We start from the raw sequence: 24,336 nt of genomic DNA on the forward strand, positions 1-24,336 counted from the left end.
TACCGTCAGCGACGAGGGAGAAAGGGCCAGAAAAAGTTCAAAGACCTCTCGTTTGAAAGACAGAAAGTTCATTCGAAGAGTTTGAGGAGAATTTTTCCCCCTTCTACTCAACGAGTGTCGTCGTGTTTGCCGATGATGAAAAGCTCGCACGGCGCTGCTGACGCGCTCGAAATACGCTCGAATCGTGACGAAAAGCAAAAACCAAAGAGAGAAATCCGCTTCTTAAATTAACGAGTGAATTAACGAGAACCTGATTTTCTCAGCAACTTAAGAGATTATTATAAATCCTCGTTAAATTGAGGATACTATACGCTCGAGAGGATGGTTCCTCCATTTATATAGCGGACCCTTCGATTTAGTTAACTCATTAAGGACCAGCAGTGAAATAATACCTAAAAATTACGCAGATACAACATTACCGAGAAATATAAAGAAATTTATATTATTTATTATACCATTACATTGTTAGAGTATCAAATTTTTGTAGTCATACGACAGTACTGAATGATACGAAATTTAATTTATCTGGATCACATTAACTGGCATGTACACTACGTACGAAAAATGTTGATACACTGTTACGCCACGAGGCTTACCACAGGCTATATTTTCTAACCGTCGCTCGCGGTCCTACAGTGTCGCAGGCAGATCGTCTTATCTGCCCGCCGGATCATATACAATGTATCGACGAGCATAGTTATCGCCAAGCAGCGAGCTCTAGAAACGTCGAATTTTGTTCGTTACGTTTCCACACAAGAAGAGGCATCATAGGCGCGAGCGGTGGCGTGACCCGAGCATAGTGGGGATCGTCTTCCAAATGAGACAAAGAAATCATCGAAAGGCAATCAGTTCCTTCTGACGAGTCAAACGTTACACATCGAGAAATCTGACGGGCAAAATCAAATAGTCTAACGAATTCATCTAAAGATATCGTAAAGTCGAGTCAACTTTCTGTAATATATTCATCATATTATTGTAAAATATATTATTTTATGTTAACCTGTTAATACAGTGTTACATTCATTAAACCACCTCTGTTATCTTAACCGAAACAGAGGAACGACTATTTCGCGGCGTCGATTAACGTAATCGTAGCAAGAATTTACGCCTCTCGCTGACGCGTTTTCCTAGCGACCGCGTCTCTCCGCGAACAGTCGTAACATACACTACTGCATTTGTGATAGCATTTACGTGAATAGAATCTAATGGAACCTGATAAAAGGACGCTTCATTGGAAAATAAAGTTATGTGTCAATACTTTTCGTAACCACTGTAAATACGATAATAAATACAATCATGTGCCAATAATTTTTGTAGACACTGCAGGTGGAAGAAGGAACAACGACGAAAGGAACCAAATGCATTTTCGAAATTCCCTTTTACGATCCTAGTGTCGGATAATCCAAGTGAACAACCTGAATTAACTCTAAAAAATTACGAATTAAATTGCGTTGACGTTGGTTCTTAATAGATCAACGTCATCGTTTCCAACTTTGAGAAAATGAGTTTTTCTCGCGAGGAAGGAGAAAGGCGAAAGATCCTGTTTTCCACGGCATGACTTGGGAGGTTTGGCAGCGGGGTTGAAGACAATCTTCCGACGAAATTCCGACGGCACGATGCCAGCTAGCTTGTTGACGAAAGCCTCTCCACGCTTTTTTCCGCCGCTAGGGACGATTTATTTCGCGTTACGCTGCGACGGGAGCTCCGGAGAGTCCATTGACCCAAGTCGAGCGTTAGCTAGTTTTAAAGCGGAACATTTAATCGGAGACATTGCGAAAAGTCTTTTAGCTGGTCGCCGCGTATTTCATTGATGGAAAAGATCGACGATGTTTGCCGTCTTCTTAAAATGGTGTGCGACGTTAATCAGCTGGACAGGGATTTATGCCAGTCGATTGCGCAAATCAATTTTAAATTCCTCGTTTCATTCGCACGGAATTCTACATGAGTTTGGAAAAATACATAAAACTAGGTTTATAACGTGAAAATTACTGTTTTACCTGATCGTATAAAATAGCGCAGCTTAGCGGAGCACGTGGTGTTTTCAACTTGCAGAAACTTCTATAAAATATCTACTAAAGGAATACAAAGAATACTGGAATATTTAATTCGAATATTTAATTAAGTACAGTAGCGATTGTTTAACCGACCACTGATGGATATCTTATCTGAACAATTATCGAGAGAATTTCGGATTTCTAGAAAGTTTTGGATATCTCTCTTTCACATTGAATTCAAGTGAAACACAAATACCTAAAGGACCGTTCAGACGACCAATAGTATTATCGATGTTATTGTCAATATTTCAGATTTTCAACTACGCTTAAGATTCAATGCAATATATATATGTACATATTTTTCTTTATTTTATGTTAGCTATACTTTATTCGTGTTAACCTCATGTGTGAGATTTTTACATCGCTGTAGGTGGGTTTGCTATGGAAAAATGTAAGTGTAGTAACTCCTATCACAATTTAAATGGATTCTCGTTTCAGATTCTACTTCCAGTGACCCAGGATGGACGGAACGGAATAACGACATACGTATACTTATCGTCTAGAGGATCTCTTACGTACGATGATATCGAAAACCTTTAACATTGACAATAATATAGGTCGTCCGAACGCTCCTTGAAACATTTATTCATTTTACGTCCGTAACACAGGGTTCCTTTCTACAATTGAACTAATAATATCAACGAAATCTTATAAGAAAGCTCAAGAAGGAAAATTTTGATATCTTGCTAACGTATCTACTGCATTCTGCAACGGCCGGGTAAAGATACGAAATAGGAATATCTTCATAAATAGAAATATCTTCATCTTTGCCTGTAGTCTACAGTCTATTCTATAGTATCCACGGATACATCCTTACGGTCGAACACTTCGTCGAACCATCCCATAAAGCGCACGAAAAACACGTCAAACTATATATAACGATGCACCAGGTCCAATGTCCTAACGACGACTACAATGTCGTATCGTAATCGGGGACTAGAAACAACGGTTTGCACTAGTTTGTAGATGCTAGGTGAATTTTAGGCGGTCGTAGAGCAACGACAAGCCCGGTCACAAAAAGCTGACAATCGATTAAGTTAAGCGATAGTTGCGGCCTATCCTCGGTAGTAGCGGGGTCGAAAAAGCGGCAATTACGGTGCTTGGATGGAAAAACATCGTCATCTAACAACTAGGTCGATAACGATCTCTGGCCAGATAATTCGAACGGCAGCCTGCCAGCCAACAACTCGCTTACAATCCCCTTACTTTCCACGTAGTAGTATCTCCGTTACTACGAGGCCGCTTTATACGGATTAATTCGTCGATAAACGTTCACTCTTTTTCAACCTTATTGCTCGCGTTTCCCTTCCGTTTCGTTTATCTTTTTTCCTTTCTGCAATCTTTCCTATCTTTCTCCATCCTGCCTCTTTCCCTTTCATTCCAATTACATTTTATTCCTTTCTGTTTCGTTCCTTTTGTTTCATTCCATTCTTCCCTCCTTTCCTTTCTCCTTTCTTTGCTTCCAATTTCTATTTTCTATCGCATAACTCTCTCTCTCTCTCTCTTTTCACCATTTTTCGATTACACTCGATCCCTCTGGTTATTAATCCTTTCCTCTCTGAAGTCACCCTCTATTTTTTTGTTTGATTCTTTCGTTCTCTATATCTTTGACTGTTTCCGTTTTATTCACCCTTTTGGCTAGTTTTATGACTGCCAGTTTAACCATACTCTCTTTGACCCTACGCTTCATACACCCCGCACTCCACCCATTTTTCTTTTGATCCTCGCTCGATCTTCCAGCTCGATGTACCCTCGCGAGCTTTGCTTCCGCTTTTCGGTCAAATTTCTTGGTTTTGAAGTTCAATTTCCCTTCTTTTTCTACTTACCTTCTTCTGCACTTATTTTCACGTATATGTAGTACTCGTGCTTTTTTTGTTTCTTCTCTTAGCTGTCTTGAATCTTAATAAGATCCTTGACCTTCTTGGACAATTCTTTGTTTTCTTCCCTATTCAGCTTGGTCTGCTGTACATGCCAACTGATTCTTTTATTTCTTATCCCTTTTATCGATTCCCTCTTCCTTCCTCCGAAGTCTTCTCCTCATCCTTTTTATCTTTCTCCCTGGTACTTACTTTAATCTCTCTATCCCTGTGCCAATTTCCTCTTTTGAACCGTTCCTCTTGCTCTTTTTCACATTTTTCTCAGCTTGTTCGTCTTGCTTCCTCTTGTTCGACTTTCTCTTTTTGCTTTGGACTTTCTTCTAGCCGGTCTTGAATTTTCAACTCTCGTACTTGACCGATCTTTCTTTTCTACTCTTTACAAATGTTCCCTCTGCTTTGTTTTTAGCTTCTTTCTTATTAGACACGTGCCTCTGTATATTCGCCATTACACCGTCTACTCCGCCTCTCCGTTCTTGCTTTAATCTTCACTTATTCTTCCTTACACCTACCTCGTAGCGCTCGTTCTCATTTTCCTATCTCTTTTATTCCCTCTTATATTCCACTAACGCCTCCTCTTTTCCCCTCTAATTTGTTTATGCTTTGAAATTCACTTTTCTCACCCTCCCTTACTGCTGTTAGCTCTTTTTTTAATCTTCGATAAACTGTAAGTTTCTAACTCATCAAATAAAGAGTAAAAGAATGGTGATTTAACACACGCGATAGGAATTACCAACTGTTGTACATTAGTTTAAGCGCTTGTCTCCTTCACAGACCCTGATACTCTAAACAATAAAAATACACACATAGTATTTTCTATCGTTTCCACGAAATGTTCACGATTTCCTACTTTTGTTCATACTCAGTTTTATTAATTTTATCCCTATTTTCGAAATAGCAGCATCGATTACGTATTCCGCGTGTATCTTCTATTTACTGTACCTGTATTAAATCCCAGCCAGAGTAATTCGGGTAATCTCGTAAGCGAGAAGTAAGCGTGGCGTTAATCCGATCGCGCAGTGTTCCGAATAGAAGCGCGGCCCGTTCCGGCCGCGATATTAATAAACCCTTGTCCTGTGGGAAAATGGCGAAGTTACAGTAATCCTGACTAAAAGGAGAGAGAAATGGAGCCGCGTTATCGCCTCGAGCGCGAGCGAGTACGTCAGCAACCACGTGGTGTGTCAGTAGAACCATCCTTTGGCATATGTACACGGGTCGAATTAACCTTGCAGACATAGTAATAGCTATACAGCGGATTTTAACGTATTTATGCAAAATTTGAAAATGCAAAAATGAGCATAATATACAAGAATATATAATCTAATCATACAACTCGATTTAAGCATTTTCAAACATTCGCAATCCATACGAAGGCACTCATAAATGTTTGGAATTCGTATCAAACGATGCTTGAACGTTTGTTACTCGTATGAGATCAATCACTATCGCTTGCTATCCTTGTGATTCGTTCAAACACTGGCAAATATTCGTGATTCACATGAAAGAATTTCTAAACGATCAGAATTCGTGTCAATGCACTCGCAACATTTGCAAGAAATTCTAAATACTTAAAATTCCGCATTTAATTATTCGCTAACGTTTATAGCCAGTATGGAATTAATTCTAAATGCTTACAATCCTTATAATATTCCAATTCCAAACATTTGCAGACCGTATCAAACTACAATTTCTCGAGCGCCACTCATGTAGAATTTTTTTAATTTTTTAAACGCATTCTACTTCCTCGTAGAAGCTCTCTATGGAGTATGGAATGTTTTTTATAAATGCATACCACGCGCGTAAACTCGCCTTCGGGCTCGTGTACCTCGCAAAACTGACTCGACGATGTTTTTAACTCGCAACGTTAATCGTTTAATTTCTTTTTGCATTGTTGCATGCGAAACAAGACGCACGCCTGTGTTTATCGAACGTGAAACTTAGTATGTAGTTGAATGTAGTTGCTCGTCGTTGTTCATTCGAAACATGATGAAAAACCTGAACGTGGCGATGCGTAGTTTTGCGTTTTTACGCGTCCCTTTTGTGGCTTCATTAGAACCGGCTGGTAGAGCGGAGAATGGCACGAGATCTTTTGTTCATCCCGCGTGAATAAGGTTTGCGCGATGTACTTTAACCTCCTTTAATCGGCGCTCGTGCTCACACTTTTTGGGATTATATACAATTTCTGATCGTGCACGAGTGGATTTGTGACGATGGTGTGGCGCTGTAAAAACGTGGAGAGTGAAATTGCAAAAATATTAAAATGAAATTCGCAAACGAGTGATAAAAGATAGGTCTACGTTCTATTCACAAGTGTAATCTAAATTTATTCAAGATCCCTCTACCATAACATAGAATTTTTCTCAATTTATTATAATTGATAGCATTTCGTTCAAGGATATTATTCTACAGATTCTTTCGCTAGGTTAGGTATTGCAAGAATAAATTCGTTTTATTTTATACTCCATATCTACATGATAAAAATATATTTGCTTTATCCTATAAAATAAGAAGTGGGTATTAAAGCCAAATATTTAAAAATCAAGTAAATCTGACTAGTATTCTTCCGCTCGTCTATAAGCTTAATCTCCACATCGAAGAAAGTGTAATTTAACAAAATTCCCTAATTCCGTTTTGCACCTACGAATTCCAATGTTTCTTCCTCTGGAACAAGACACTTAACACAACACCTACATCATGCCCAACAATCGATCCTGATGCTAGCCAATTCCCGACAGCGGCCAAACGAGAACAAAAAGGAGGGCAACGTGGAAGTAGCTCTCATGGCCGGTCGTGTTCATTCGACGACTAGTTCTCCTCTGAACGAAAAGAATTTACGAGGTGACGTGACCGGACCAGCTGAGCGGATACGCGGGACAGGACTAATCCGGAAATCCGAAATGTCCGGCGATTTACGGAGAGCAGCCGATTTTTATGGGCCGTTCGCGGATATCCGAAGGAATCGGTTCTTCGTCGATAACTCTGGCGATTCGCGTTTCATTAGTCCGCCGTTTCTTAGATCTCCTCTACCGACCGATCAATGATCGTTTCGTATACGTAGTGAATTTTTTTTCAAGATATTTTGCGGGTATATGCACTCGTGAGTTTTCTTAGACTGTGTTTGGGATGTAAATATTTATTATGATATAAATTTCGTAAGATAAAAACTTTGTGGAATATCTGTTATAACATATGTTTGCACATAAAATTGTTTTACTAGTTTTCGGATGACTTATTTTATCTAAATATTAGGATTTTGTATTTTATAAGATTCTGAATTTGACGTAACATGATTCCAAAATTTATGAGAATTTTCGATTACCATTCAATTTTCCCACTGGTCAATTACTTTTCATTTTGTCGAGAAGAATAATAATATGCAGAAACTTAGCGTTAATTATTCATTAGAAGATTTCAGATGATCAAGAATATTTGGTCACAATTAATACACATTATATCTTTTGTAATTATACTTGAATTTAAAAGAAGAGGAATTAAGCGTACACGTTCATTTGCGTGTCTACTGCTCGCTCACTTAGCAATACATGTTTTCAAATCACGTTCGAATTAAAGAAAGAAAAGAATTCTAAACGTACATATACATGTACACGTGTTGTAATATTCCTCGATCTACATATTTACATCTTATCTAATCCATATTTTACATTCCAGTGAAAATGATTTCCAGACTTCTATAGACGATTTATACACGATTCGCCAAATTTTTAATATAACGTACCAAATGTAACGCAGGATGCAGAAATTTAAATCCACGAATACCCGTAAACGTGTACAGAAGAAGCGCAAAAGGCGCTGCCGGAAGCAGCGCTTCTCCACCTTCCAAGATTTCTGTCTGATTCGTGCGAAAGTTCACGCTGGCTGTGTATTTACGTATCGTCGCGCCGCGGAATTATATTCTAACGCAGTTCCGGCTCTCGAGAAACGTAATTGTAGTTGGAGGAAAGGTTTATGATCTGCTTGAGACTGTCGGCTGAAAAGAATTTGAAGAATAACCGTGCAAGTTTAGGATTTACGGTATGCTGTCTTGAAAGTATAACTAAAGTAGTCAACTTTAGCGACGTGCAAAGTAAATTGAAATGAACATTTCTACCTCGAATCTTGCAAGTTGTTTCCTCTTTGCTACTTTCGACTATCTGAACACATCACGAGACAAGTACGATATGTTTGTCTTCGTTAACTATTTTGTTCTTGATTTTCGAATCGCTTGGTAGCTAAGAAGAAGTATTTTGTTACGAAATGCTCGAAGAAAGAAAAAGCTCGACAGATATAAGCATTTTGAAGATAGCTAGTATACAGCACATTTACGTTGCTCGATTGACATTATCAATATTTTTTAAAACATTTGAAAATAAAATTATTTGAGAAATATTATTATTAATTAGCTTCGACGTGGAATTGAGTTTTAAAATTGCTCTTGAAACGGGAAATGTGACTCGCGATTTTCACCTGTGAAATATTTTTTTATTGCAGTTATGTCTTATATATTTGTCATATCGAAAATAGATATATGGTATTAGTTGTTATAGAAAATTACGTGAAGGTCAAAATTTCGTTGGAAATCACGAATAACGAGAAGAACAATGTTTTACGGAAGTTTTCATTATTCCACCCATCGCGTGACACGTGCTTTCCTTACTCGAGCATAAATTTTTTAATATCTGGCTTTTAATTAGTAGGTAACAGTCGGTCGATTGCGAGACATCGTTCGTGTGCAGATGTTAATCGTCGCCTACGAATATAAAACGCGGCCCCCATACACGGCACGTTTCACAATTATCGGCTCTTTCGCCCTTAGGCGAAATTATTCGACTGATAAAAGGCTTACGGGTTCAACTTGCAACGCGAATTGTGGAAAGCATCGAGTTTCAATTTCGTTCTAGCAACACGAAAGAATTTCTCGTTCTTACGATTTCTGCAAATTGATCAGAATCAATTATTCCCCCTCGTTTCTTTCTTTCCTCTCATATTTCTTATTTTTTCCTGATTTTACTTCTTCTTCTCGCAAAAGGAAAAGAAATATTCAAAATACTCATTCTTTTCACATTGTGGGCGTAACAACTGGCAGCAACAGTGACGAGAAATCACAAACACGCGAACAAAATTACCAGAAGTCTAACGACCGATTCCCGTCGTCACGTGAAACAACCGCGTCTTAAGATTAGTCAGTCTTAAGCGGAAGACCGTCCTGGATTTAACTAGCTTCGAAGCCAAGTGAAAATGTGTCGAGAAATGTGTGTGTTTGCTAAAACCATGTGTCACTTGTTTACACTGAGATGTTGGCATTAGTGTAGTAACGGATAATTAGTTTTTTTAAGCGATCGAGTGTGGCTATCTTTTTTCCTTTAAATTCATAGTTACTTTTCCTAAGAAGAATTTCTAGTTACTTCTAAAAATTCTATCCTAATAATCTCCTTCTAATAACTCCTCCAATCATACTATTTAATTGAATTTATTGGTTTACGATATGCTTGTGTATTTAGAAACTCCTTCGACACATTGATTATATAAAATTCATTATTAAAACAAAGACGAATGATAACTACCGAACGCCATGTAATACGATAAACAACGTCATAATGGTAAAAATTCTGTGGAATTTGTATTCTTTAAAAATTACCATATTGATTTAAATTTTGATTAAATCATATTGACGTTGGTTAACTTATGTATATGCCAACACGGATATACTCACAAGCAAACAACAACTAACGATATGTATATTATAGAAGTCGAAGAACGAGGGAAGAAAGTGCAAACTAGAATGTACCAATAAACCGTAAACACATTATCGAAAGAGAAAACGTGTCGTCGCTTTTAACGGTATCCCAAGGGACACTCTAAAACACACTTTGATAGTCCATTTTGTATGATTCCAAATATACACCATTTCACGAGCCATTTTCTTCCCTCCGTATCTTCGAATCCTCCATAAAACGTTTCTGAAACACCTCGAAGTACTCGAAGTCTACGAAGTAGACATCGACAAAGGAGAAATAGGAAAGCAGGAACTAGCTACCGGTGTGCCAAATATAATACAAATTTCAACCTACGAGTAATATAATAAGATACCGTACGGATATATCTCACTGTTTGTCGCGTCATTAATAACGAGCCAAATAATTTGTTTTTAAAAAATTGGTTGCTTAATGATTGTTTATAACTGAATTTGGCGAATCGCGAGATAAGTTATTAAACCGCGGATGTTTATAAGAAATTTGAAAGGAAATTTATAGGAAAGTGAAAGATATATAAAATATACAAAGTATAGCGTTTTCTATGGTACTCGAAAGGTAAAATAATTTTCTACCTAGGTTTCATTTTCTCAATTACGTTCTGAAAATTATGAATTTTCCATAAAAAGAATCCGCGATCTACAAAATTATTTATCTCGATTCAAGTATTCCCTGAAAACGAATTCATCTCCAAATCATCATCAAAAACTTCTTATCGTGCAGCTTTATGTCTTTCTTTCTTTCTCTCTCTCTCTCTCTCTCTCTCTCTCTCTCTCTCTCTCTGTTTCTCTCTCTCTCTCTCTCTCTTTCTCTCATACCTGAAACTCTCACACCGCGGTGGCCATACGCTTTCTTTTGTTTGTTAAATTCCTTTTTGCGCGAGGCTCGGCGTCTGCAGGCAGGAAACGATGTCAACGATACTCGTCTTAATGCCTGTTGAACCGGAAGTGCAAGGATAAGAGCCCCAAGGCCTCTCGAGACCCCGGCGAGCAAGCGTAATGAAAACGCGCGCCGAGAAAACAAGGGCTCGCCCCGGTAATTCGTGTATTTCCCTTCGCCCTGCTTTACATTTCTTTCCATTCTCGAACCTTTGCTGCTAATTTTTCTTCTGATACTTATTATCATAATATGCTTCTTACATTTCAGAATCCCGATCGCGATTCTTCAAGAACTAATCGAAAATGGGACTACTCGAAACGGGACTTGGAAAATTACGAGATTATTGTGAGTAACTTGACTCATTCGTCTTTACCACTATCGTAATCGAAATCATTCTTTTAAGCATCATTTATAATCACGAACTATTTCGTACTAGAATGAAAACTGATAAACATTTTTGTTATTGCTTATTACAATCGAGAAGTTGAATTGGCAAATGAACTATCGAGTACCAAACGTAAAGACCTTCCAGTATGAATAGAGAAATCAGGCTTATCAATTTTCATACTTATATTGTTTGTTTAATCGAATGTTGTAGATCTTCGATATTTATCGGCTCTATAAATTTAGACAAGATTGAACATAGAGTGAAAACTGCATCACTCCACTGAAGGAACGTCTTATTTTTCTGTTACTTACATAACATTTACCATTTAAAGTCTGCGATCATTCGTTGGAATTTTTGCTGACAAATATTTAATTCAATTTCGCATTCTTTCTGTTTTGTAGGTAATTATTATAAATACAGAGTATTGTATATATAATAACTTACAATTAGTAAAATAAAAATGTAGAAAGTATTCAAAGAATGAGAGGAACTCTGACACTTGATTCTAATTATCTTTACTCAGCGTAGCGTGCAAAATAATTAAACTACAAGGGTGATCCATTAAATATTGACCTGAATTTGTAAGTACTGCGTCGAACAGCGACGAGCGTATTAAATTGTTGGAGCGTGTTTCGCCGTGGAATAACTGTCGTAACAACGTCGAGTCAGTGGCGCAAAGCGAAGCTGAATTCGGACTTATACTTGCGGACGATATCACTGAGTCCTCGAGATCAGAGTAAGCGGATTTGCGGTAGATGATTGCGTGGCCCGCACAGCAGGTCAGGAATATCGTACATATGGAGAGTAGCGCGATCACCTGGAATGCAGATTGATTTATCTGTCGCGTTGCATGTTACTTGACTGAACAGCGGCTTAACCCGTTAAGAGGGATGGTTTGAAAGCGCTCGTTTAATCCTCGAGTTATGATCAGATGTGGTATGATTGCGAATTACGACGAACAATGAAATTTTATTCAAAATACAGCTCGTTAATATTTAAAATAGATCAACAGGCAGATGCATCGACATTAATTACGGCAAAAGTTAGGAAAAAGTAAAGTTCATCGCATTACCAATCTAGCTGCAATTCTTCAATTTTCTTATCCCGATTTTCATCTCATTCTAAAGAACAAGAAATAGTTAATTTAGGATTCAAACGATAAATCAGAAATAGCAGTTCGTGCTTGTTTTACTAAAATTCGAGATAATTTTTGACGCTAGGAAATTTTGATGGAGTTGAGAATAATCGAAAGAATGCTGCAGAGGTGGGAGAAAATTCTTTAAAAATAAAGTTATCGTGCTATGCTATGCGACACGTAATTCTCGATTACAAAATATGATTTCACCAAACAGTATGCTAGAAAGATTTTATTGATATATAATTTAAGCTGGAAAATTAGTTTGGAAAGTTTATGTTAAAAGTTTGCTAGATAAATTTCATCGGTATACATAATTTAAATAGGAAATTGTTCTTAAACAGTTCTTAGATCTTGGAATAATTATTTACGTTCGAGGTAAGCACGGTTGCTTTCAGAACTTTATAATTCAATTATCGTATGTTTCTTCGACAAGTGATAAAAACCACCGAAGGGTGTGTAAACTTGCTTGCTCATACGACCGTCCTGAGTATGTGACAAGAGCTAAGACACCTGCTGAGGCTATAAAAGTGGTGAGACCTCACCTCGTGTGATTCGTAGTTGAGCAGGTGCGTCACATCTTCAGCTTCTACTAAGATTACTTTCCCTATAAAAGAACAGACCCCTATGAATACTGTATGCCAATACTATATAATCCATATTACAAGATACATATGGCATTCTACAGCTCGCTGATACAATACAAGCCCTAAATGAAAAAATACCATTTCATAAAAGATACCCTACCACAACGACAACTATAAAATTAACATATTTGTGATTCTTCAGTTCTCAATCGTATTATTGGTACGTTGCGCTGTGTTTCAAGATTTCATGAATGTTCCAGTTCACTTCTTCAAGGCAGACCTGAAAAAGGTTCGACTAACACGATTGAAACCCAAAGAATCACAAGTATATCGTCTGATCATCGTGAGAATTAAACATTTACAGGCTGAAGAACTATCTTAGTCTGCGTGAAAGTATCTTCTCACAATTCCGTATCGAGACGATGCAAATATTACCTAGTGCCAAAAACAGCTGCATAAAAAGTTGACATGACTATTTCCAACCACGCGAGTCAGTAGATATCAAAACACACCGAAATAGGAAACTAATTTGCCATTCTTCATACAGTAAGTCTTAAGTGAGAAAATACCATTTCCTTGCAAATATCGTACCACGATGATTATCGAAAAGATTATCTGCGGAAACAACCACGGTAGTAATTGACTGATTTTTGGGTGCGCGTTCGGAGATCGAAGTCTATGAGAAGAAAAGTGATTTCGGGATTGTTTCACCAGAGGCTGAGCAAATATTTTCTAGTTGTTTACCGCGATCGTTTGTATCGCCACACGCAGTATAGGGATGTCAAGGCGCCATTTCGAGGCTACAATTTTTTTTACGCGATGGAAAAACAACCGGAGAACAGCCCGTTCGAAAAACGATGCGCGTGTACGCAGACTTTGTACACGTGTGCATGAGAGACCGATCGGATTGACAAATGTGCGGCGTCCCCGCCGGAAAATAAGGGGGATGATATTGTTATTCTACTTGATTTCCGGCAGAACGAAGCGACGATCCTCATCGCGCCACGAGTCAGACGAATTGGAAAATTCTGTTTCGAAAATCCATTACTCGCTGTCAGGCTGCTCAGCTGAAACAAAATGGGACAGAACTTCGGAAAACCACGAATTTTGTTGAAATCGATGCTCGTTAGTATAGAAACGGAGAACACGTTTGTCACCTGAATAACGCGAGAAACTCGATGACAAGTGAAACAGGAGACGAAAATGGTGGATTAAGCGGTTATTTCTATACCGAGGAGAAGCGGAGAAATGGTTGGAAACGAATATGTTAGAGATGTATAAAACTTACTAACATATATAAATTATTTAATTAATTAATTCCTTTACTAGTTAATTGTTTAGTTAGTTAACTGAAGTGAAATTTCGTAATGAGAATTAGCCGACTGTTTGCATGGAATAATTTACTTTCTCGAACCAATTATTAATTTCTTAATGGATTGTTGTATTTATATTAGTAGCTCGTAACATTTATAGACTCTACTCGTTTCTTAGAGTAGTCTGAACTTTCGTTTCATCATCCCAGTCAGATGGGTAATTTTAGAAACTGAAACATCTTTGAGTATTTTTAATTGTAAAACGAATCGTAAATCGATGATTTATTAACTTAATAAAGATAACAGTTGCGTTAACGCATCGTATCATTTGTAATTTTTTTTTTTTTTTTTTAGTCCATTGAAATTGTTGGGAACGAAATTTGAAGAAATTGAAATGTTTCATATCACTGTGGCGAAATCCAATTCTTTTTTCCAAATTATGGAAATTCAATTTGTAGCTCCAATTTTTGGGCTTCTGGCTGACAAAACAATAACTCGTATCACTTACGTTATGTAATAATGTTGCGTTTACACAACTTGTTACATGTCACATCGCTGCTTGATTCTTGATGGTTTGAACAAAATTATTAAAGATAATGCAGAACTAAAACTAATCCTGCCCTTTTTTATATTTCTTATTCCACAGCTGAACAAATTTCTGATTAAAAAACGATTCAATTACCACGTTGTATCGATTACGTTTGGCATACGCGTAAAAATTAAGCAATCCCCCGTCTGTTTGCGTAACTCGAAATTAAAAGGCAACACCGAAACGGGAGTATACTTCGTGATAGTAAACTCTTTTCGAAGAAACTTAGAACTAAAGGATAACATCGGAGCCACACGCCATGGGCACAGTTTTCAAAATTCATCGACGCTGCTACAGTACAGTCCCATAAATTGCGTTGGTTGTTCGAGCAGCCGCGGCCGGCTTCGATAAACCATCGATTTTTATTAACAGGCTCGCACAGTAAACGCGAAACGCTATTCCACGAGCTTTTTGCTCGCGTGATTTATAACTTCGCGCGAGATCGTTGCGACACACGTAACATCTGTTACGCGGCTCCTTCGAAACACGCAATTCAAATATGTCGACGCTACCTTTTCCGCTCGATAAGGTCTGATGCGGAGCGTGTTTCCTCGAGCGAGCGTTTCCCACGCATTTCGGGGAGCTAAAGACGTATTTTGATGTCAAGAACGTACAAAGAATTATAATTGTGAAAAAAAATTTCAAGAATTTACTCAATATTTTTTCCATTACCATTTCTTCTTTCATCAAGGTGCTACAAATTTGCGAATTTTGAAGAGATCGAAGAACCAGACCTAACATTTTCAGCTGTCTTATATTAAAATGTTCATAATTAGAAAGTTAAAGACATATAAATAAGGAAGCCAAGAAACGTGTGCTAAACAACGTATTGAACGAACGAATCTGTGAGCTCGCTTATCCGAGACGCACGAATTTATCAACTCGTGCGGGTTTCGCGACACGCGCGAAAATCGAGAATTAAACGTGCGATACTAAGCTGACTCAAGTACGTGACGATAAAACAAGATGGCGACCGATTTATCAGATACAAAGTTATTTACGAGGCAACAAAGCGCGTGATTGCGTCGCAAAAAAATAGTCAAGTCGGTGTTTAATACACGATCTCCACTCTTGGTTAAAATATGGAAACTGCTATTGTATTGGGTTTATGAGAACACGTCTGTGGAGAAATTTGATCGATGCTGACCGAAAACGAATGCATTGTGTTAGCATCTATTCTCGAATATTGTGCCCTTAAAAATCCATAATGTATGTTTTACTATTTGATAAGTGTATAAATGTAATGTAAGTTTGCAATTTTAGGTTTCTCCTGTGTACGTTCTAGAAAATATTTCATCAAAAATAGAAGAATATCAATTGCTTCATTTGTATTAAAATTGAACACCATCGTTTTTAAATTTGTTTACTTTAAATCTGTTATTATATAAAAGCAAAATTTATTAGAGATTTCCAATAAATGTAACGAGTGCTTCTACTTATAGCTGTGAAATAACATCGTGCAACATTTTCTTTGTAAAAATTGACTAAAATCGTACGAATCGTTTAATGAGAAAGATAATGTAGGACATTCATCAGAAGTAACGTTCGCGTCGATCGAGCGAAGCTTTTCATTGGATCGTCGCATTGTCTGTCGAAAATGGCAGCAGGAGGATGGAAGTTCGTCGAATTCGTCACGGTGGTCGCGCGCTAATATGCGTTTGTAATTCGCGAATATCGAGCATTTAGTTTAGTCTCGTCGAGGGCCAATTATCCGCCTGACGCAATTTTCTGCGTGAATATTTTCGAATTCCCACGTAGACATTTTGTTTTCGACTCCCATTTTCCGGCCTCGTCCTCCTCGCCACTCTCCACTCTCTATTAAATCGCGTCATTCGAAACGCGCTACTATTCGGCAGACAGAGGAAATTTCGCGGCGATTTATCAACCGTGAAATACCGCGAGCACAAATTTCTGTTTATGATCAAAAAACAAGCAATCGAGTAATTGATATTTGGCAAATAAATAAATTTATGACGCGGTACTCATCGACGAGATTGTTACGGATTTATGGGAAGACGATTTATTAAAGGCTGTCTTCGATTATTTGCCTAAAAGAATATGAATGTTACTCTGTCAAAAATGCGGCTAAAAATAAAGTGCACATCCCCTACTGAGATTTCCCGCGGGAGATTCCGTCGTATGTATTTTATCGTGCGTAATTTCGTCATTAATAATTATTATTTATTCATTATTTAATCGAAATATACAAGAATATATGAGGATATCGTTTAATTAAAATGCACCCATCTAACACAGAGAGAATTAAATGCCAAGTACCGCAATTCTTCGTTATCTGGAACACCGCGATCTTACGAGCAGCGGAAAGAATCCAGAAAATTTCGTCGATATCGGACTTAATTAAATTCAAGCAAAATCAACCTAGAAAATGTACGCAATCTGGAAACTTAGCCTAACATATAATTACCTGAACGTTTAAAAGCTATCGTCAGGAGATATGAAATATTTCACCTCGTTATATTTTTGTTTCGCTTTAAAAATCAATAATATCACCTAAATATCATCGAAGTACGTCATAACACGCATGACATATATAAATATGTGAAGTACCTCATAGGTGGATGTTCGTTCCAATTCATAATTTTATAAATACAACTGAAAAAACAGATTTGTTTCGTTCGTTAAATGTTGTAAACGTTGCTGCACTTTGAATATTTTATACTATACTTCTGGACATCAACGTGATTTCTGTGCATGTTTGCATCTTTCAACTTCCTACGAATATACATGTAAAGATCCGCAATCCAAGTCAAACTTCTAAGGAAACAAATTTCCTCTAAAAAGGCTCTCAATGTGTTTATCAGGCAGCAGAATTTAAATTGCAGCAGGGGTGATACGTCGCGTTTGGATTTATATTCGTGAGGTTAGTCGTGCTGCGTTTTATCGGGGGGCGGCTTGTCCAGGGACAAATGGGCTCTTTCGATCGACAACGGAGGTAGAAAGGCGCAGAGTCGTCAATACGACGGGCAACCGACCGCTCAAGAAAGAAATAGAGCGGACCTATTAGAATTTCGATCGATCGCGCGGCCCAGCTTGCGGATTCGTGACCGAAGAGCTCGCCAAGCTGGTTTCGACGATTCAAAGCGACGATTTCTCGCGGTCGAACGTCGATTCACGAACGAGAAAATTTGCACCTTCCATGCGGTGGTCTGGCTTAGGGAGATTTAATCCATAGTGCCTTCTGCGAGTGAAAAATTGGTCAAATATTGGTAACCCGTTACGTTTAAGTAGAAATAGTCGTTTCGATCAGACAACCGGTTTCCATTTAACGTTATGAATATACCATTGTCTTGTTCGCGATCTACGAGCTATAAGCGGGTAAAATATTAATATTTTTATTTGCCAATGCGTGGGTATGGATCTTTGAATATCAATAAGATCAATAAGATTAGATAGAAGAGTAGACGTTTTTACGAGCAGTGGAATTGAAAAATCGTATCTACCGTATTTTGGGAGCGCGATGCAGTTTATTCAACTTTGTCAATCAATGATTTGAAGAACAAATAGCCTGGGGTATTGTGGGAGATGGAGAAAAACGAGGAAACTCGGACTATAAAAAAAAGTCTCATAAGGAGATATTTTAAAAGAATGTTGTTTTATCATTATTTTCATCTTTTGTCTTTTTCTGTTCTTAATATCGCTGACAGTTTAGTTGAGAAACATCTAGAAAACTGAATTACTTTTAAACCCGTTATCCGAGAGTACCTACTTAAGGTAATATTACTTATGTCTGTATAGACACGGTCTCGTTCTGCTGGATAACTACGCAAGCCAACGTCGGAATGAAAGAAGCTCAAGAATAAGTTACTTTTTAGAAAACAAATCATGTAATTCCCGCATTACACAAAAAATAAAAAATTCCACGCAATACATCTTCCTGTGTGTGAAATATATCTCTCCTCACTATCAAAAACAGACTCGGATACAACACGTCCGAACATTCTGCCGTCCATATCAAAACCATTTCTTATTATTTATCCTCTTCACACTTTACATACATATTCCATTCATTTTTATAAGCTTCTCGCCGAACGAATTTCTCGAAAAACTACGCGCTGTCATTCGAATGCGTAATTGTGAGTTCGCGGACGATATTAAATCCACAGAATTCTCGGCCGGAGGTCAGCTTTAATTCATAAATTATTCGTTGGCGCGGCGTCGTTGCCGTAGTAAATTCTCGCGAGATGTTACGAAAAGGCAGAGAATTTTTCACGCGGTGAATCTCGAAAGCGATCGAATTCGAAGTCGAGCTGGACCTCGATTTGTCGACGCACAAAGGAAGACATTTTGGTTCGCCAAAGATGTATGAGACGATTGTCGCGTGCAACAGGAAGCCAACGGAGAGAGAAAGAAAGAACACGGCAGAATGTGTGTGCATCGATAAAATTGAAGAGAAACTGCGAGAAAAGGATTTATGCAAGAGGCTGCGAGGAATTCGTCTGCTCGAGGTCGAATATGCAAAAGTTCCGACCTAGAGAACTATCGACAGGCGAATTTATCGGGTTAATAAGCGTGTAATAATGCCATTTCCCTGGTGTGGCTCGATTTATCGAGCTGAATCGATTCGTTAAGAAAGATTGGTGACAAATCTATTCGAGTTTAGAACGATCGAAGACCGGTAAAATGGAAATGCAAGATCTCTTAAATACGTATTTACTATTCTTATTTGGTAACATATATATGTTTTTTAGTATAGTATATACGTAATACTAGTTGCATACTATGCCAAATGTATTCATTATAAGGTTACTACGGTACAAAATATCAGCATAAGCGAATAAACTCTTTATCTGAAAATTAATCTGTTAATCTAAAGGATATTTTGATCATAAATAGAGATAGTAGTATGAATTATTTCCCGATGTATTGTGTTGAAACATCGTATACGTTAGATCTTTCTCTTTCCAATCGTAATCTTCGTTATTGTTTAACTATTACGAAACGCTTTTTATTTGACAAATATAATGAACTATACAAGCACAGAACGTGTTAATCAAAGTGTAACAGCAAGTACACTAAATATGATAAAATATTCTGCTGCAGATTCATACAATAGACTAGGGATCTGGTTGACGTAAGAAAAATTAGCCGGCGGAAAATATGGTTCCATCTGTTTCCCTGTACGTTCGAGGCTATAAAGAGCGAGCACCGAGAAATAACACGAATAGTACGCGTTGGACACAGGTGATCAAGGAGAATCGAGTTTTCCAACGGCAACGAGTTACGACCCGGGAGAAATTTCTGTAATTCCCGAGATACATCGTTCTCGTACGCAGCAGTTGTAATCTCGATGCAAAGAAGCACTCTTACAACATCTCACGCGACGCAGAATTCATTCTTTGTTTCCCGTATCAAATGTGAAACTAATTAGGGTAAATCAAATCATAATGTTCCACAGAACAGATTATAACATGGAGAAACGTTGTGAAATGTGGGATTAAACACTCAGATAAAAGAATAACACTAATAATACTATAAACAATATTGTTGTAAATTGAGAATACATGAAAATTTGATGCACAAATAGCATCGTAATTATTGTTGTATGTACACAATAATATTAAATATGCTTGGAATAAGTAATTTTTGGCACTGATAGAAATGCATTAAGGTGATTCGTATCTTCCGAGTTTCATGTCCTTTCTGTCTTCACAAAAACGAAACGTATGTCGATGAGTACCATTTTCACTATTTGCAGGAGATGAAAAACGAAAGAATGGATCTAGTGAACATGATACTGAGCATCTTGACAAAAGATTAACTGCAGCATCGCTTTGAAAAGTAAAAAAAAAAAAACATGTGTATAGTGATATGCAGAGTATTCTGACAGAGAGCACAATTAAGCCTTTCGTGTTCGACGTTCCATATATTTGGTACTATACTTGTCAAACTACGTATTAACTACGTATAAGCAATAAACATAGATAATTTCGGCAAAACTTTACAAAGAACCTTACCTAAAATGCTTATGCTCGAAATTTTTATAAAAAATCCCTTTCGTTGAAACACGAGAAAGGATGTGATTGCTTCTATTACTGGATTAATTGACAAAAATAAATTTTCTCCGGTCTAAAAGTGATTAAATTGTCACATTTCTTTAACGAAACGCTGTTATTACACCGGTCCAGTTATCCAGAAAATAGCCAGTGCGGTGTTTCAGCTCGTGAGTATGTGTTCTTAATTCCAAAGTAAATGTTAATTATCCCGTTGAATGTATCAGTGTCATTAAACGAAATATCAGGGTGTCCCACATTTCCTGGCCTCGAGGAAGCCTGATAATCGTTGAATACTTTTCCATGAGACAATAGCCAAACTGGAAACGAGCAAGAATCTCGTTCTCGATGCGAAACAACTTCTCTAAGGAAAGACAATAAGGACTTTCACTGTCTCCGCGTGGAATAATAGGGGCCGGCTCTGCCTATTTACGAACGAGGAAAACGGAGCGTGCAGAAGCTGCATTATGTATGCACTAAAAGCGTCAGCTCCTACGCCGTTGTGTGTCGCGATGAATAAATAAGTAACCCTATCTGCTTACGAAGGGAGAGAGAGATTCCTGCGACGCTCGCGAACGCGCGGCTCGCGTTTATCTTTGCGCGTGATAAGATGCTTCTACATGATAAATATTGATGCCTCGCGTAATTAAGCCTGCTCGGCTTCTTCCTGCCGCTAAAATATTCATCAACGCACGAAATGTGTAAAACCGAGCCAACAAAAGTTGCCGCGTAATTTTGCCGAATACGTATTGGCCGCTCGCGACTGATTAAAAGGGGAATGTAATTTGAACGTAATTTATCTGGTCGTCGATTTTCACGATACGATACGAGAATAGGATACGAGTTGATGAATAATGAAAAAAGAATTGTATATACGGGGTGTCCAGCGAGGTTTTCATAAATATACAAACGCGGGTCATTCTAAATCAGTAAACTCGTTTTGTTGCTAGTGACGTTCGTTTTTGATAAACGTGTGAAATGGTGGATACATTAGATGGGTGTACTTAAGACCGTTTATCATGGAAGGATGGTACTAATGGTAAATTATTACCAGAACTTCATTGGAAATATTTTATCTTTCTACTTGGTACAAGTTGGGGAAGAAATGTGGTTGCAACGGCATGGTGTACTATTTCATATTGAAAAAGTGGTATTCTATATTCTTTGAGTCGATGGATTGGTAATGTAGATATGAAAAATTGCAGGATTTAAATACCTTAAAAAAATTCATCACACGTATCATATTAGAACTATAGTGTTTTAAATACAATATCAAAATTCATTAAATAGACGATTGACATTTCGCTAATAAACGAAGTCAAAATAAAGATTGAATGAAATAAATGTAATGGAATTACTCTTTCGATGTCAGTATATCTAACATATGACTTCCAATATTGTATACGTCATATTCAATAAAGAAACGGAAGAAATCTACGGTGCATAGGTTGACATGCACAACACGAGAGCAAACTTTATTGAACATCCCACCGAACACCCTATATACAGGACGAGGGAAAAGTAATTACGAAGAAGTGTAATTAAAAACTGAAGTATCGTTATTGGATTGCAAAATTGAGTCAGAGGACCGTATTAAATAACGGTATAAAAATCGATACGTTTCTATTCATTCCTTTTTTTTTTGTTTTGTTTTCTGATCTCTTTACGAGGCAAAGCGTGCGGACGTTTGACACCAAACCGCCATCATCGAGGGCGCCATCACGGAAGAAACATGCGAAACGAACGATTTCATCCACGCTTGTTCCTCGCGATTCTAAACGACACGCAACGTCCCTTTTGTCTCTCCAATCTCTAAACGATCGATCAAACGGTTCGACGGAGTCGCTCTCGCCAATCGAGCCTGGAATCCGGTTTACAACGCGTTGTAATTTCGTTTGACTGGAGCTGATCGCGTGAAAAGCCACGGCCAAACGAAAGTCATATCGACGAATTCGCGACAATCGAGACACGCGCCTCGTCCGTTTGAATATCGACGATCGTTCGGCTCGAATATCAACGACCATCTCGTTGAATATCAGCAGCGAGGGTGAAAAGCGAATCGTGCATAGTAATAGATAAATATATAATATACATATTCTTCGATTCCACCATCTCGTCGAATTGGGAAAAGAAGGTGCAAAGAATGAACGCAAGAGCCCTTGTGCGATACCAATCAAGCTTTCAACAAGGAGCGTTACTCTACCCGAGATCGAAAGAAAGTAGGAAAATAGGAAAGGTGCGAGTGCAGACCAGAATGAAGGTTGTGAGGTGGACGATTTACCAACGTTTCTCCGACCTGTATTTCGTGCGTATGTTATAAAGCAGAGCATTTCCTGTCAACCAATGGCAGAGAAAAAAAAAAAATTCTCGAATGTCTCGTTTCACGCTGGTTGCGGGCATTTTTTTCGTCTGGATGTTCGCGAAATTGCCATTGTATATAAACCACCGCAGTCCCCAAGGTACTCTCCTCCCGCCACCTATCCCACCCCATCCTTGTTTTTTCTCCATCGCTGCTTGTATTTCTTCGCAGCTCTACCCCGTCTCTGTGTCCGTGACAGAGCGTGATCTTCTTTCAGGTTTTCGTGTCTCTCTTTGCGAGCTGCTTTTTCCTCGCTTACACTTGCTTCTTCTTCTTCGATTTCAGCCACGCTCTACATTATCCTCCGACTATTCGCAACGCTCATTTTGCCTTAGGTCGCTCGTCTTTACTTCAGTTCATGCTTAACCCTTTCTTGGATTACCTTAACCTCAGTCTTTGAAAAAAGGAGAGCCGGAAAAAAAATAATCGTGCGCGGTATTCAAAGTTTGTAGTGGTATAATTAGAGTGGCGTGATTCGCTTGTTGACTTGCAACTCGGATTGATCGGCTGGTGTGTTTTTGAATCCTCGAAAATAGAGAAAATGCACTTCTCGCAGTTTTTGCGAATAATAAATTAGAAAAAATATTCTTGGAAGAACAGGAAAGGAAAGGAAATCAATATTTATTATATGTAACGCAGCGGTATGCAATTAATCGCACACGTGTCACTAATGTAGTATCGTGGACGAAAGGCCTAAGAGATATCGGGCGAAACATAAACAATATCGCGAGAGCCGAGGCACCGTCGGGCCCATCAAAGTGTCGTCGGTCTTTTCAAGTGCATAGTTCGTAGAAAAGACCTACGTGACCCTGGCCACGAGCGTCTGCAGAACACGTGTGCGGTGGGCCTGGTAAAAGACAATGGAATGCTACAACGGCCAGAGAGAGTCGAGAAGCAGCGTGCGAGTCGGGAAGCAGCGTGCGAGTCGGGAAGCAGCGTGCGAGTCGGGAAGCAGCGTGCGAGTCGGGAAGCAGCGTGCGAGTCGGGAAGCAGCGTGCGAGTCGGGAAGCAGCGTGCGAGTCGGGAAGCAGCGTGCGAGTCGGGAAGCAGCGTGCGAGTCGGGAAGCAGCGTGCGAGTCGGGAAGCAGCGTGCGAGTCGGGAAGCAGCGTGCGAGTCGGGAAGCAGCGTGCGAGTCGGGAAGCAGCGTGCGAGTCGGGAAGCAGCGTGCGAGTCGGGAAGCAGCGTGCGAGTCGGGAAGCAGCGTGCGAGTCGGGAAGCAGCGTGCGAGTCGGGAAGCAGCGTGCGAGTCGGGAAGCAGCGTGCGAGTCGGGAAGCAGCGTGCGAGTCGGGAAGCAGCGTGCGAGTCGGGAAGCAGCGTGCGAGTCGGGAAGCAGCGTGCGAGTCGGGAAGCAGCGTGCGAGTCGGGAAGCAGCGTGCGAGTCGGGAAGCAGCGTGC

The sequence above is a fragment of the Bombus impatiens genome, unplaced genomic scaffold, assembly GCF_000188095.3.
Source record: "Bombus impatiens unplaced genomic scaffold, BIMP_2.2 scf_1144, whole genome shotgun sequence".
NCBI lineage: Eukaryota > Metazoa > Arthropoda > Insecta > Hymenoptera > Apidae > Bombus > Bombus impatiens.